We start from the raw sequence: 16,063 nt of genomic DNA, 5'->3' as shown, positions 1-16,063 counted from the left end.
CTTCTCCCTCCACCCCCCCCCCCACCCCCCTTCCCACGCCTCCTCCCCCAAGCCCTCTCCTTCCACACATCTCCCTGCTCTCAAATGTTGTGTTTGTGTGTCTTCCCCTTCTCTCCCCATCTTGTTTTCCGCTCCCTCTTTTTGTGCGTTTTGTTTGTCTGGTTGATTTGTTTGTGAAGTAAATGTTAGCTCTTTCACGAGCCTCGATTCAGTATACAAAAAAAAAAAAAAAAAAAAAAAAAAAAAAAAAAGTTTTGCCATTAGTATGTGTTTCAGGTAAGGCTGTGTTTCCAATAGTTGACTCTACATTGCATCAAACAAATAAGATAGTTCCCCTTTCAATTTTCCCCAATCGCCTCTGCCAAGTGCCAGTGACAGTTGGGCTGTTTCGTTGGCATTATATACCGCCAAAACTCCATTGCCCACGAGGTCAGGATCGGAGAAGAAGGGCGTGGCCCCACCTCGTCATCAAAGGTGGAGCCAGAGAGCCCCTAACGACCATTCAGGGATCGGTGGGCATAGCCTGAAAGGGCGTGGCAAGAAACGTCTGGTAGGTTCGAGAGGGTTCCAAGGCGTGGTTATAAAACCCTTGGCGCGAGGCCCCCACGAGAGAGACGCGGGAGGAGTTTCAAGAGCCACGGTGTTGGAGACAGATGAGCAAGGAGCACCGGAGAGAGACGCGATACCAACCAGCACTGACGACCGGGTTTTCGCCACTTGCACCGGAGCATGATGCTCACGTGGGCCACCAACGGCGTGCCACGATTCCCGAACCACCACTGTGGATTCCCCACCACTGTGGACCGTCTGCCCTTCTCATCCTTCCCGCCATTCCTGCCTGAAAACCCCATTAGTGTACGTGAGTTTGTTCTGTTTGTCTTGTCCCTGGGTATAAGTAAGCTTGTATAAGGATTTGCGCTGTGTCTTCTTCCTCTTCTGTAAATTACTTTCGTTTCTCCTTTGGTTTCTTTGGTTTTTGTGTGGTAATTAATAAATACCTGTTGCTCCTTATTCTTTGGTTTTCATTCTCGTTCCGAATCGTCTTCGTGTTTTCCCTATTGAATATCTGTGGCACGATTTTGGCAGAAACGCTTATGAATCGGGTTAGTCCTTTGCTAACGGCTCGGATTCCGGATTGCTGAACCGCTCGGTAAACTCCATCTTGTCCGGGGATTCGAGCGGTACTTGTCTCCCTGTTTTGCGGAGGGATTGATAAAGGTATTCGGGCTAATACCTGGACCAATAACCCTGATCGATCCCCACCCCGCAAAAGAGTGTTACAAGTACCAGGACCGGTCGGTACGGCCAGCTTAACAAGACAAGGGAGATTAACCCCCCCCCCCCCCCCTTGCTAACGGGAGTGCCGTCCCCCGGATCCGTAACAATATATATATATATATATATATATATATATTATATATATAATATAATATATATATATATATATATATATATATATACGTATATATATACTGTATATTATATATATATATATATTATATATATATAATATTATATAATATATATATATATATATATGACCCTGTTCAACTGTTCCTTTCATTAAAATACCCTGGAATACATGGGGTTAAGATTTTCTATGTGAGGCTTTCTATTAATTGTTGGTTCACGAGTTATCAAACAGAGTGACCACTATATTCGTCATGGGTGTGTGTCTGGCTGTCTGTCTGTCCGCAACATAACTACCCGATGATATCATCCGATTTTGATGAAACTTGGGTGGGAGGTTGATATCATGATCTAGTTGTGTCCTGCCTAGAGTGGGCGTATTGCGCCCATTGTGGGCGGAGCGATGCCCGAAAAAGATGTCTTTTTAGGGGTAATCGAGTTCAGGCTACATCTTCTCCGAGGGAGTTGGTGGAACCTGACAGGGGTTTCGGTTTTGGTTCGGCCAATGTCATGTGTCTAGCCCCACGGAGCTCGATTTTTCATTTTCGCCCCAAGGTCAAGGTCACAAGGTCACAAAATTTAGAAACGTCGATTTTTAATGGTTTTATTACATTGTTCGCTTCCTGATTGGGTGAAATGTCGTACATGATCTTATATTATCACATACATCATGAAATACAAGTTTTAAAAACAAATTTCAGAATCTTCGACCTTTGACCTTTGAAGGTCACAAAGGTCAAATTTTCAAAGTTGTTGGAATCGAACCGAATTTTCGGTATTGTGTAGCTAACTAACCTCATAACTGATTATAACATTATTTTTCTATCTCATTTCAAGGTCAGTAACCTTCGTTTTGACATTTCCAGGCCAGCACCATACACAATTACGTACAGCTGGCTCTTAAAGGCCTGCGCATGCAGCGCATTGGGGCCCCTTTGTAAATAGGCATGTACACCGCATGTTGGGGGCCGTCACCTGCCACGTGGGCCCCCGACCCCCCCAGTCCGGGCCTGTTTCGGTTATAGACCGTCCTTTGTCATTGAATACCGCTCGCACGTGAGCCATCATCGTCTCCTGACTTGTTGGTTTATTTTCTTCCACAGGTGGTTTGCCCTCGTATTTTGGCCGTCGCAAGAGACGTCGTGGCAAAAGATCTTCCGGACTTCTTCACCTCCACAACTAAGAGGATCGTCCACAATCTTGAAATCGATACTGCGTTCTTGTCAATGCCCCCTGCAGCCTCGATAACATCAGACGGGTACAATCTGGGGAAGGAACGGGTTGGGAAGCTCCTCTAGACGAACGACACTGCTCAAAGAGGAGCGGCCCTTATCCATGAGTTCACGGCAAATGGGCATACCAAGCATGACGATAAGCTCCAACACATGATTCAGGTGGCAGAGGATCATCAGCGAGCATACCCGAAGACAGCAAACAAGAAGGACCTTCTTCGCTAAAAAATGCAAAAATTCTTAAAGTGTATTAGCAAAATGTATTTTCATAAATATGAAACACGAATTATGTCTTCATATGCTGTAATGTTTTAAATATTAAGAGTGTTAAACCAGACATCGTTTTCATAGTTACTTCCCCTGAAAAGAATCAATACGGGGAAACCAATCCCAGAATATATGTACTGGTAGTAGCTATGTAGTGTACAAACTTTGTAGTGGATGCACGACCCAAAATAAATGGCTACTCAAATTAAAATTTGTCTGTGGTGTTTTCTCCTTCGGTGGCTTTATTGAGAAAGCAGGCGAAAGAAATGGACCACCTTCAGGTTATTTTCCCTTATGCAGTGACACACCCTGAGATACATACATATACATATATGCGTATGTATGTGTGTATATATATATATATATATATATATATATATATATATATATATATAAAATTATATATATAAATCTTATAATAATAATAAAAGGCAGTGTCCGTCCGTCCGTCTGTCTGTCTGTCACTCCTCCATAACTCCAAAACAATGAAAGCTAGCGGCCCCAAACTTTGCATGCACACACCTGGATCTACAACAAATTGCACGGATGACAACTGGGTGTTTGGGTGTGTTATAACACCCTTTTTGAAGATGATTAACGAGGTGCTCATAACAACAAAAAAAACCTGATGTGGTGGCCTACAAATATGGTGGCCTGCTATATTTGTCATCACACTGCACCTCGCTGGGTTCTTAAGCCACCATTTTGTTTCGGCCTACTCAAACGTGCCTTGCCTTGGAAATACGATCGATTTATCATTACATAATTGAAGCATACTAGTACCCGACTGCAAAGCCGCAATGAGCCGGCGAAGCCAAAGCCTCTTGCCACTATTTTACCCTTCACTATGGCATCAGTAGGTTAGGTAGTTGGTAGTAGGTAGGTGTATTAGGTACCGTACATGGTTCAAAATGACACCATTTGCATTCTGGATGAGATTAAAATTTATAAAATTTCCTTCTTGATTAATTCGGTGAATTCCGTCTCAACTTCGGATATTTCCGGCCGTGAAAAACTATCCCCTCCGGCCGCAAGATTTCTAAAAAATAATTCTTCGTCAATTTTAGAATATTTTGACGCCGTTTTCAGCCTCCGAAATAAGCTTTGTACCGGTAATAAGCTTTTTTGAAATATTTTTTCAAATGCTCGAATCTCATTGGTTCCGGTGTTTGGTGACGATTTTCGTTGAAGATAACCAGGGCCCATGCGGGCCCGGGGAACGAGGTTGGTCTTAAAGTATTTTAATTACAAATTAGAGGTGCATGAGATTGTGTATCAAAAAAAGACGGGTGAAACAAACTCCTATTGAACTTTTTCGCAATTTTTATGCATACTTCCGCATCCGGAAGATGGTGGCCTCCATGGAGCGATTTGGTTTTTTAAATATTTTTTCAAATGCTCGAATCTCATTGGTTCTGGTGTTTGGTGACGATTTTCGTTGAAGATAACCAGGGCCCATGCGGGCCCGGGGAACGAGGTTGGTCTTAAAGTATTTTAATTACAAATTAGAGGTGCATAGGATTGTGAATCAAACAAAGATGGGTGAAACAAACTCATATTGAACTTTTTCGCAATTGTTTATGCATACTTCCGCATCCGCAAGATGGCGGCCTCCATCGAGCGATTTGGTGCGTCAAAGCTTCGAAATTCTCAAGGGATCCAGAAAAATCTGGCTTTTCAACATAATACGTACGCGTTCATTCACAACACTGGCTTCGCCGGCTACTAGTACCGACTGCAAAGCCGCAATGAGCCGGCGAAGCCAAAGCCTCTTGCCACTATTTTACCCATCACTATGGCATCAGTAGGTTAGGTAGTTGGTAGTAGGTAGGTGTAGACTGTAGTAGGTACCGTAGCTGGTAAGACTTGGTAAAAGAGAAGAGCAGACAGTCCTCCCCAATAGTAATACCTGCATACAATAAATGTCACAAGAAGCTTAAGGAAGTAACTATACGATGTGCTAGCTTAAGGCCTATTTTAAGAAATTTTAACTGGGCTTAACATACGTTTTCACAGTATGTGTGTAGTCTTCTAACTTCAGTCGGTGTCAGGGCTGGTTCTCTCTGGGCACTGCGGCTTCCTCCACCAGAAGAAGTTAGCTTGCAGTGATTAATTCGGTGAATTCCATCTCAACTTCGGATATTTCCGGCCGTGAAAAACTATCCGTATTTCTAAACTAAATATGTAAACCGCTTATACCGTATTTCTGGCAGTGAAAAACTATCCCAGACGGCCGCGAGATTTCGAAAAAATAATTCTTCGTCAATGTTAGAATATTTGACGCCGTTTTCACCCTCCGAAACGCGTAATAAGCTTTAAAAAAAAAAAAATTCAAATGCTCGAATCTCATTGGTTCTGGTGTTTGATGACGATTTTCGTTGAAGATAACGAGGTTGGTCTTAACGTATTTTAATTACTAATTAGAGGTTCATTAGATTGTGAATCAAAGAACGATGGGTGAAACAAACTCCTATTGAACTCTTTCGCAATTGTTTTATGCAAACTTCCACATCCGGTCGATGGCGGCCACCATTGCGTGATTTCATTTTAGAAATATTTTTGCAAATGCTCGACTCTCATTGGGTCCTCCGGTGTTTGGTGACGCGTTTCGTTGAAAATAACCAGGCCCGTGCGGGCCGATGTTGGTCTTAAAGTATTTTAATAATACATTGGAGGTGCATAAGATTGTGAATCAAACAATGACGGGTGAAAGAAACTCCTAATGAACGTTTTAAATTTGTTATGCATACTTCCGCATCCGCAAGATGGCGGCCTCCACTGCGCTTCGGAATTCTCGAGCCAAGGCATAATCAGGTTTTCAACATAATGCGTACGCGTTCATTGACAACACCGGCTTTGCCGGCTATCATTAAAATCTGGATTTGGATGTGAGGATTGGATGCTGTAAACTAAATATGTAAACCGCTTATACCGTATTTCTGGCCGTGAAAAACTATTCCAGACGGCCGCGAGATTTCGAAAAAATAATTCTTCGTCAATTTTAGAATATTTGATGCCGTTTTCACCCTCCGAAACGCGTAATAAGCTTTAAAAAAATATTTTTTCGAATGCTCGAATCTCATTGGTTCTGGTGTTTGATGACGATTTTCGTTGAAGATAACGAGGTTGGTCTTAACCTATTTTAATTACTAATTAGAGGTTTCATTAGGTTATGAATCAAAGAACGACGGGTGAAACAAACTCCTATTGAACTTTTTCGCAATTGTTTTATGCAAACTTCCGCATCCGGTCGATGGCGCCCACCATTGAGCGCTTTCATTTTAGAAATATTTTTGCAAATGCTCGACTCTCATTGGGTCCGGTGTTTGGTGACGCGTTTTGTTGAAGATAACCAGGCCCGTGCGGGCCGATTTTGGTCTTAAATTATTTTATTAATACATCGGAGGTGCATAAGATTGTGAATCAAACGACGACGGGTGAAAGAAACTCCTAATGAACGTTTTAAATTTGTTATGCATACTTCCGCCCACGCAAGATGGCTGCGCCCACTGCGCTTCGGATTCTCGAGCCAAGGCATAATCAGGTTTTCAACATAATACGTACTCGTTTATTGACAACACCGGCTTCGCCGGCTATCATTAAAATCTGGATTTGGATGTGAGGATTGGATGCTGTAAACTAAATAATCTCCAAATCTGACAAAATTTACCATATCTTGCGATTTTATAACCATGTGTATATTTTATATAACCATTTTATAACCAAGGCTCTATACATGCATTTATTTAAGCAAGGCTGTGATTCTCATTCTGGGGTTAGTTTTTTTATTTATTTAACTTAATAATCGTTTTTAACTTAATTGGTACTTCCATGGGAGCTGCTCGGAGACGCGTTTTTTTAATGTAACGTTTTTAGCAAAGAACCCTTTTTTCGTCGTTGGGATAGCTGTTACTGTTCGAGTTACTGTTGGAATTTTGAAGATCGGTTCAGATTAAAAGTTTGTGGAGCTTATCGCATTGTGGTTTGTAACCGTGTGTGGAAATGAAATAAAGGTGGTGGAGTGAGGGTCAGGGTGGGTGAGGGCCGAGGGGAGGTCAAACCAGTTGCAACTGCTAAACTAGAACGGGCACTCGGTAGAGCGCATACCTTCGCCGCAGCTACTGTTCTGTACTTGGCATGGGAGTGTAGGGAACAGAACAGTGAACAGTTTGGTGCTGATTTCATGCAAATCGGATAAGAATTGACCGAGTTATGACAAAAAACGCACATTTTGCAAGGTCGTGACCCCCCTGACCTTTGACCCCCAACCGCTAACAAGGGTAATGTCTTCACTGGGTCATGTCGTATATCACAAGATCGGGCATTGAATTCTGAACATTTTGGCATTAGTTGCATGCCAATTGGATAAAAATTGACCGCGCTATGGTAAAAATACGATTTTGACCTTTTCGTGACCTTGACCTTGACCTTTGACCCGATTGCTCCCAAAATCTAATCAAATGTGTCCCGTATAATAACCAATCATCCCACCAAATTTCATGCAATTCGGTTGAATACTTTTTGAGTTATGCGAATAACATACACACACACACACACACAGACATACAAATAAATACACAGCGATCAAAACATAACCTTCCGCTTTTGCGAAGGTAACCAGAAAGCATCGGAAAATGCAAACGCCCATCCATGATCCACGTCCGTTTGTATCTAGGCGTCTTCTTCTTCTTCTGTAAGTTCAAAATAACGAAAATAGTTTTTAAACTAGAACGGGCACTCGGTAGAGCGCATACCTTCGCCGCAGCTACTGTTCTGTACTTGGCATGGGAGTGTAGGGAACAGAACAGTGAACAGTTTGGTGCTGATTTCATGCAAATCGGATAAGAATTGACCGAGTTATGACAAAAAACGCACATTTTGCAAGGTCGTGACCCCCCTGACCTTTGACCCCCAACCGCTAACAAGGGTAATGTCTTCACTGGGTCATGTCGTATATCACAAGATCGGGCATTGAATTCTGAACATTTTGGCATTAGTTGCATGCCAATTGGATAAAAATTGACCGCGCTATGGTAAAAATACGATTTTGACCTTTTCGTGACCTTGACCTTGACCTTTGACCCGATTGCTCCCAAAATCTAATCAAATGTGTCCCGTATAATAACCAATCATCCCACCAAATTTCATGCAATTCGGTTGAATACTTTTTGAGTTATGCGAATAACATACACACACACACACACACAGACATACAAATAAATACACAGCGATCAAAACATAACCTTCCGCTTTTGCGAAGGTAAAAATACAAAATGAAAATTTATGATTAAATGTAGCCTTGACATTTGAGCTTTAGATCTAAAAAACCAATCTGCTTCTCGCTTTTGATTGGTGAACAAATTAATTGACCCAATATGCAAAGTGTTAAAATTTCAGGTCATTCGCATGAAAATTGATGATTTTATGTAACGCTGACCTTTGACCTTTTGACAAACTTATTAATTTACCTTCTCCATATTCTCATTTAAAAGCTTTGGTGAAAATTTGATGACAAAACTCAAATGGTAAAAAGGTTACAGCTCTGACACGGACACTGCACACACGGGGACGGACACACACACACACACACACACACACACACACACACACACACACACACACACACACACACACACACACACACACACACACACACACACACACAGAAGCAGGATAATGTGGAAACATTTTAAAGTGCTGTATTTTGTAGATGCCATGATTCATTTGTATGAAAATTTCTCCATAACATTAAAGCAAGCACTTCATATTCTTATTTTTGTGGGGAACCCTTGACCTCGAGATGGAAAATACTCAACTCATATTTGAGCAGAGGAAAAATATCTTGAAGTGTTTATACATTATTCTGACTCGTACTCACTCTATGGGCGATCTTGTTCTGAGCATGCAACATGTTTTTCTGACGCATACCTTTATTTGGGTGGTGTATTGGCAAATGATCACTCCCTCAATCGCTCCCCAATTTTTTTATTTTATTGAAAATAACGTTTTACGTGCATGAAGCAAAAACATGCCTACTGCTTATCTATCTATAATTCCACTAATCTCTGTGTGTATGTTTGTTTGTATGTTTGTATGTTTGTATGTTTGTATGTTTGTCTGTGACCGCTGTTTCTCGACAACTACCGGTCCGATATACTTGAAACTTGCCAGGTATATTGCTGGGGACCCGAGGATGTGCCTTTTCAAGGTTTTAAATTAATCGCAGAAGTAGTTACCGAGCTATGTCCAAAAAACGATTCAACCAATCAGAGAGCAGCGAGCTATCACGTGTGCCGAACGTGGCGAACAGACTCTGCCTCGGATGGCACATTTGAGAGCGTATTCATTTATTTCCCGTCGGCAAACTATGTTGCCGTTAAACTATGTTTTAAAACTAATTAAAACTAATTTGCGATTCATCGTATTCATCGCTTCACATTTGCGACAGTGAAGACTTCACTTCCGGCAGCCAATCACAGAACGCGTTGTTGCGAGCCCGAGAGCCTGCGCCATTATGGTTCGTAATTCGATTTCTTCCGGAGAAAATAATAATTTCTCGATTTCTTATGCGCATTATTTCTCCCAATTCAGTCAGAGCGAAGGGCGGAAGCGAAGAGCGTTGTTTTTTTTTGTTTACGGGCGTACGGGCGGGGTAGAGCGTACGGGTAGCGTTTTTTTTTTTTTTTGGCAAGGAACGGGCACCCACGTACGGGCATGCCCTAGTAATTCAAAACACCTCACTGCCCTGGAAAACGTGTGGACAGGAATACTGGACTGTAAAGGGTCGCACTTTTTATACCGTATCCCACCTGGAGGCGGTACGACATGATACACATTTACATAGAGAATTTGTGCACCCCTCTACCGTACCCAAGACAACCAGCAAAGAAAAAACACACCTATACACTAATTGGGGTCATACACAACAACAACAACATACATTTTAAAGGCCATTTTCCCTGCTAGAGCGGGGGTTAGCCTGGTCATAGAGGGGTCATAGAGGGGTCAATATATGGTTGAACCCCCCAAAAATTGATACAAAAGGTTTTTCAATGGATTCTGGTACCATTGGGCATGCTAAATAACATACTAAAAATCTAGTAACATCTGACTTCCGGAAAGGGGTCATTTTCAAGATGGCGTCCAAGATGGCTACCGGGAGCTTAAAATGGCCATATCTCAATTATTATTCAACCTAGAAAGGTGGTTTTGGTGTCTAACCCTAGGTTTTAGGGCCCAAGGAATCCAATTGAATCAATAAAATTACCATCAGTTAATTATTTATTGACAAGTCCAAGATGGCATCCCAAGGTGACATCCTGATCCACTAAAATGGCTCTGTCGAATAGTAGTCAACCTAGAGAGATTTTTTCAGTGTGTATACCTAGGTTTAAGGCACCCAGAAAATCATCAAAATTACTTAAATAAGCACAAAGTAATCAGGTAATCCAGTAAGCCAGGTTTACCAGCCCATTAGGCATTTGTTGTCTTATACAGTTAGTCGCTATTCATCGTCATCCTCCGACTCACCAGCTAATGAACCAAGTGTGTGTTTCAGATTGGAGATAAGAGTGTAATGTGTCTACACCACTGCCACCTGTGACTCCAGTCCACAGTATTCAGTGATCATTACAGACAAAGGTTTGTACAAAGCTTGAGAGGTTATGCCAAGGGACAGACTATTTTATATTGGGGAGGGGGGGGGGGGGGACTGAAAAATCTGACAAACAATTTATTTTCATCTCAAAAGGAATAAGTATATTATTTGGTACATGTATGCATCAACAAAATCCATATTATCAGCCTTCAAAATGACATTCAGTTGAAACTTAAGGCAATCTGTCACAAATTTCTGGAGTCTCGTGGATACCGAAAGGTATAGAGGGGTCAATATATGGTTGAACCCCAAAAAAATTGATACAAAAGGTTTTTCAATGGATTATGGTACCATTGGGCAATGGGCATGCTAAAGAAGAATGTGACAATCCACATAACAAGTTTCTTCCAGAGGAGTCGGAGGATGACGATGAATAGCGACTAACTGTATAAGACAACAAATGCCTAATGGGCTGGTAAACCTGGCTTACTGGATTACCTGATTACTTTGTGCTTATTTAAGTAATTTTGATGATTTCCTGGGTGCCTTAAACCTAGGTATACACACTGAAAAAATCTCTCTAGGTTGACTACTATTCGACAGCCATTTTAGTGGATCAGGATGTCACCTTGGGATGCCATCTTGGACTTGTCAATAAATAATTAACTGATGGTAATTTTATTGATTCAATTGGATTCCTTGGGCCCTAAAACCTAGGGTTAGACACCAAAACCACCTTTCTAAGTTGAATAATAATTGAGATATGGCCATTTTAAGCTCCTGGTGGCCATCTTGGACGCCATCTTGAAAATGACCCCTTTCCGGAAGTCAGATTTACTAGATTTTTAGTATGTTATTTAGCATGCCCAATGGTACCAGAATCCATTGAAAAACCTTTTGTATCAATTTTTTGGGGGTTAGGTGAGTTTTTTTCGTATATTGACCCTACTATCATGCTGATCCTATGCAGAAAGTCTGGATGTAATCGGCCCAGAACTGTAGGAGGAATAGCGCAACGAACACACACACACTGATCTGTGAGTTATAGTAGGGATCCACCCTGTGTATATATGTACTGTATATACTACACACACGGTATTTGTCCATATGTATCACGTCCAGGACAAAGGCATTCCCAGACATCAGTGTAGGCTAATTTAACACCAAATACTCGTACCCGACTGCAAAGCCGCAATGAGCCGGCGAAGCCAAAGCCGCTTGCCACTATTTTACCCATCACTATGGCATCAGTAGGTTAGGTAGTTGGTAGTAGGTAGGTGTAGTAGGTACCGTACCGAGTTCAAAATGACACCATTTGCATTCTGGATGAGATTAAAATTTATAAAATTTTTCTTCTTGATTAATTCGCTGAATTCCGTCTCAATTTCGGATATTTCCGGCCGTGAAAAACTATCCCCGACGGCCACAAGATTTCTAAAAAATAATTCTTCGTCAATTTCAGAATATTTGACGCCGTTTTCAGCCTCCGAAACGCGGTAATAAGCTTTTATGGAATATTTTTTCAAATACTCAAATCTCATTGGTTCCGGTGTTTGGTGACGATTTTCGTTGAAGATAACCAGGGCCCGGGGAATGAGGTTGTTCTTAAAGTATTTTAATTACAAATTAGAAGTGCATAAGATTGTGAATCAAAAAAAGATGAGTGAAACAAACTCCAATTGAACTTTTTCGCAATTTTTTATGCATACTTCCGCACCCGCAAGATGGCGGCCGCCATTGAGTGATTTGGTTTTTGAAATATTTTTTCAAATGCTCAAATCTCATTGGTTCCGGTGTTTGGTGACGATTTTCGTTGAATATAACCAGGGCCCGTGCGGGCCCGGGGAACGAGGTTGGTCTTAAAGAATTTTAATTACAAATTAGAGGTGCATACGATTGTGAATCAAACAAAGATGGGTGAAACAAACTCCTATTGAACCTTTTCGCAATTGTTTATGCATACTTCCGCATCCGCAAGATGGCGGCCTCCATGGACCGATTTGGTGCGTCAAAGCGTCGGAATTCTCAAGGGTTCCAGCAAAATCTGGTTTTTCAACATAATACGTACGCGTTCATTCACAACACCGGCTTCGCCGGCGACTAGTACCCGACTGCAAAGCCGCAATGAGCCGGCGAAGCCAAAGCCTCTTGCCACTATTTTACCCATCACTATGGCATCAGTAGGTTAGGTAGTTGGTAGTAGGTAGGTGTAGTAGGTATCGTACCTGGTTCAAAATGACACCATTTGCATTCTGGATGAGATTAAGATTTATAAAATTTCCTTCTTGATTAATTCGGTGAATTTCGTCTCAACTTCGGATATTTCCGGCCGTGAAAATCTATACCCTACGGCCGCGAGATTTCTAAAAAATAATTCTTCGTCAATTTTAGAATATTTGACGCCGTTTTCAGCCTCCGAAATGTGGTAAACAGCTTTTTTGAAATATTTTTTCAAATGCTCGAATCTCATTGGTTCCGGTAATTCTTGACGATTTTCGTTGAAGATAACCAGAGCCCGTGCGGGCCCGGGGAACGAGGTTGGTCTTAAAGTATTTTAATTACAAATTAGAGGTGCATAAGATTGTGAATCAAACAAAGACGGGTGAAACAAACTCCTATTGAACTTTTTCGCAATTTTTTTATGCATACTTCCGCATCCGGAAGATTGCGGCCTCCATTGAGCGATTTGGTTTTTGTAATATTTTTTCAAATGCTCGAATCTCATTGGTTCTGGTGTTTGGTGACGATTTTCGTTGAAGATAACCAGGCCCGTGTGGGCCGAGGTTGGTCTTAAAGTATTTTAATTACAAATTAGAGGTGCATAAGATTGTGAATCAAACAAAGACGGGTGAAACAAACTCCTATTGAACTTTTTCGCAATTTTTTTATGCATACTTCCGCATCCGGAAGATTGCGGCCTCCATTGAGCGATTTGGTTTTTGTTATATTTTTTCAAATGCTCGAATCTCATTGGTTCTGGTGTTTGGTGACGATTTTCGTTGAAGATAACCAGGCCCGTGTGGGCCGAGGTTGGTCTTAAAGTATTTTAATTACAAATTAGAGGTGCATACGATTGTGAATCAAACAAAGACGGGTGAAACAAACTCCTGTTGAACTTTTTCGCAATTGTTTATGCATACTTCCGCATCCGCAAGATGGCTGCCTCCATTGAGCGATTTGGTGCGTCAAAGCTTCGAAATTCTCAAGGGATCCAGCAAAATATGGCTTTTCAACATAATACGTACGCGGTCATTCACAACACCGGCTTCGCCGGCTACAAGAAACATGGTGGACAATGGGCAAGCACATATGGTATATCTAGGATTTGAACCCAGGTGTGGCCCACATGACGAGCCAAGGGTCTAGAAAGGAATGCTATCGGGGTCAACCTCGGCCGTCATGTATGTAGAGCAGACAGAATCACAAAGGAAAGCCCAAGTTACTTCAACCTAGTACCTTCCCACTGCAATTCACACACACCAATGTGCTTGGAGGGAGAAAATACGAAACTTCAGATGAAAGATTACAAAGAACTCTTTCTCATAATCTCGTCACATGAATGAAAAATATTGGAATTGCGTTTTGAAAATCCATCCTAATTTAATCGTATGTTAGCAGGGAAGGTCAGGCTTTCGTTTTGGGAGGGGGAGGGTGGGGGGTTGAGTGATTGGCGCACTGTATCCAACTGTAGTCTTCAATGACGTAAGGAGAACACAGTGAGAACATCTGTAGAATAATGAAGCAGGAGCGGCTAAATGTGTATCATATGTGGTACGACAACATCTTATTATAATAGAGCAAACGTGTATGGTTAGTTATGTCGTTATGTATGTTTGTTTGTTTATATGAGACTAAAACGTCGTCTTCTTCTTCTTCTTCAAATAACATTACCACCCTCTTAATTAACCCTCTTAATTACGTTTAGACTGCTGAGACCCCTCAGACCTTTGACAACCCTTTAATTCCCCCAAGACCCTTAAGACCACCAAGACCCCTGAAGACCCAAAATACCCTTAAAGACCCAAAAGACCCTGAAGACCCCAAAGGCCCAAAATACCCTTAAAGCCCCAGAGGATCCAAAAGACCCTGAAGACCCAAAAGACCCCAATGACCCAAAATACTCCAAAGACCTGGAAGACCAAAAAGACCCCAAAGACCCAAAGACCCTTACAGATCCAGAGGAAACAAAAGACCCTTAAGACCCAAAAGCCCTGAAGACACCGAAGGCCTAAAATACACCAAAGACCCCAAAAGACCCAAAGACCCTTAAAGACCCAGAGGAACCAAAATACCCCAAAGACTTTAAGACCCAGAGAAAACAAAAGACCCTTACGACCCAAAAGCCCCTGAAGACACCGAAGAGCCAAAACACCCCAAAGACCCAAAATACACTTAAAGGCCCACAGGATCCGAAAGACTCTGAAGACCCAAATGGCCCTGAAGACCCAAAACACCATGAAGATCCAAAAGACACCGAAATGGTCAAAGATGCCTATCCCTCTGAAACGACGTGTGGTGAGGTGCGCGGAGTGCGCCGAGTCACGCTAGTTTTAGGAATACAACATCGCAGGGAAGCCATCACGTGCTCTTTAGTTAGCCATAACACGTACATATTTAATCCCTCCCTTTCAACACAAACACACACACACAGCCAAATACACACACACACACACACACAAAAACAAGTGCACACACACACACGCACGGATATACACACACATACACACACACACACATACACACAAGCGCACACACACACACACACACACACATAAACATGCGCAGTCGCGCGCGCACATGCACACACACGCGCAGTCGCGCGCACACACACACACACACACACACACACACACACACACATATACATACACACAAACACACACATACACAAACACAAACACACACACAGACACACACACACACAAGTTCAGATCCACATCCACCCCACACAGACAAGACACAAGTTCTGATTCACCGAATTAGCACAGCTCGCCACCTCGTCTTGGTACCTCGTAATTCCAAGCAAGGTCTTCTTGGCGAAGTTGTCTCGGGGTTGAGGCGGTGCTCCCTCCGATGCCACCTGCAGGGTGGGCAGCGCTGCTAAAGGAAATGGTTCGGCTGGAAGCGAGACGGGGGGTGGGGGCGCGTGCTGGGATGGGAGGGCGCGTGCTGGGGGTGGGGGTATCCAGCCCCTCGGAGTCGCGATCGTGAGAAAAGAGCGCGTTTCATCCGTGGTGGGGCGGGGACGAGCGAATGAAGATCGCGCGCTGCACGCCCCCAGCTGGTTGCACCATCTCTGGATGGGGCTTCGATGGGCTCGCCTAGTGATTGGCTGTGACTGCTTGCGCTGAGTTTTGGTGCATTTTTGTCCCGATTGGATGGGCACTTTTGTTCCACATCGCACTAGTTTCATAATGAGCAACATATTACATTATATGGGTTGGTCGTAAGGATTTTACTGGTATTTAAATGGTCAGCAATTCCGCAAAGAAGGCTGGAAATTAAAGGGGATAGCTGGGAATATCTGGAAGAAAGCTCCTTGGTTTGTGTTGGTATT

The 16,063-nt window shown here is 42.5% G+C and overlaps 1 protein-coding gene across 5 annotated transcripts in view; it reads right to left on the bottom strand.

Moving 5' to 3' along the window:
• LOC137436619 (transmembrane protein 121-like) overlaps positions 1 to 15,653 on the bottom strand; it is a 188,574-nt gene extending 172,921 nt beyond the window's left edge. For all 5 annotated transcript variants that reach the window (XM_068130584.2, XM_068130575.2, XM_068130604.2 and 2 more), the window contains exon 1: positions 15,516 to 15,653. The gene's annotated coding sequence lies outside the window, so the exon portion shown is untranslated. The remainder of the gene's footprint in view (positions 1 to 15,515) is intronic.
• Between the last annotated feature and the right edge of the window lie 410 nt (positions 15,654 to 16,063).

The sequence above is a fragment of the Myxine glutinosa genome, chromosome 1 (assembly GCF_964187855.1).
Source record: "Myxine glutinosa chromosome 1, kmMyxGlut1.1, whole genome shotgun sequence".
Classification (NCBI taxonomy): Eukaryota; Metazoa; Chordata; class Myxini; order Myxiniformes; family Myxinidae; genus Myxine; species Myxine glutinosa.
The sequence above is the reverse complement of the archived record's forward strand: the minus strand, read 5'-3'. Positions and strand labels throughout refer to the sequence as shown.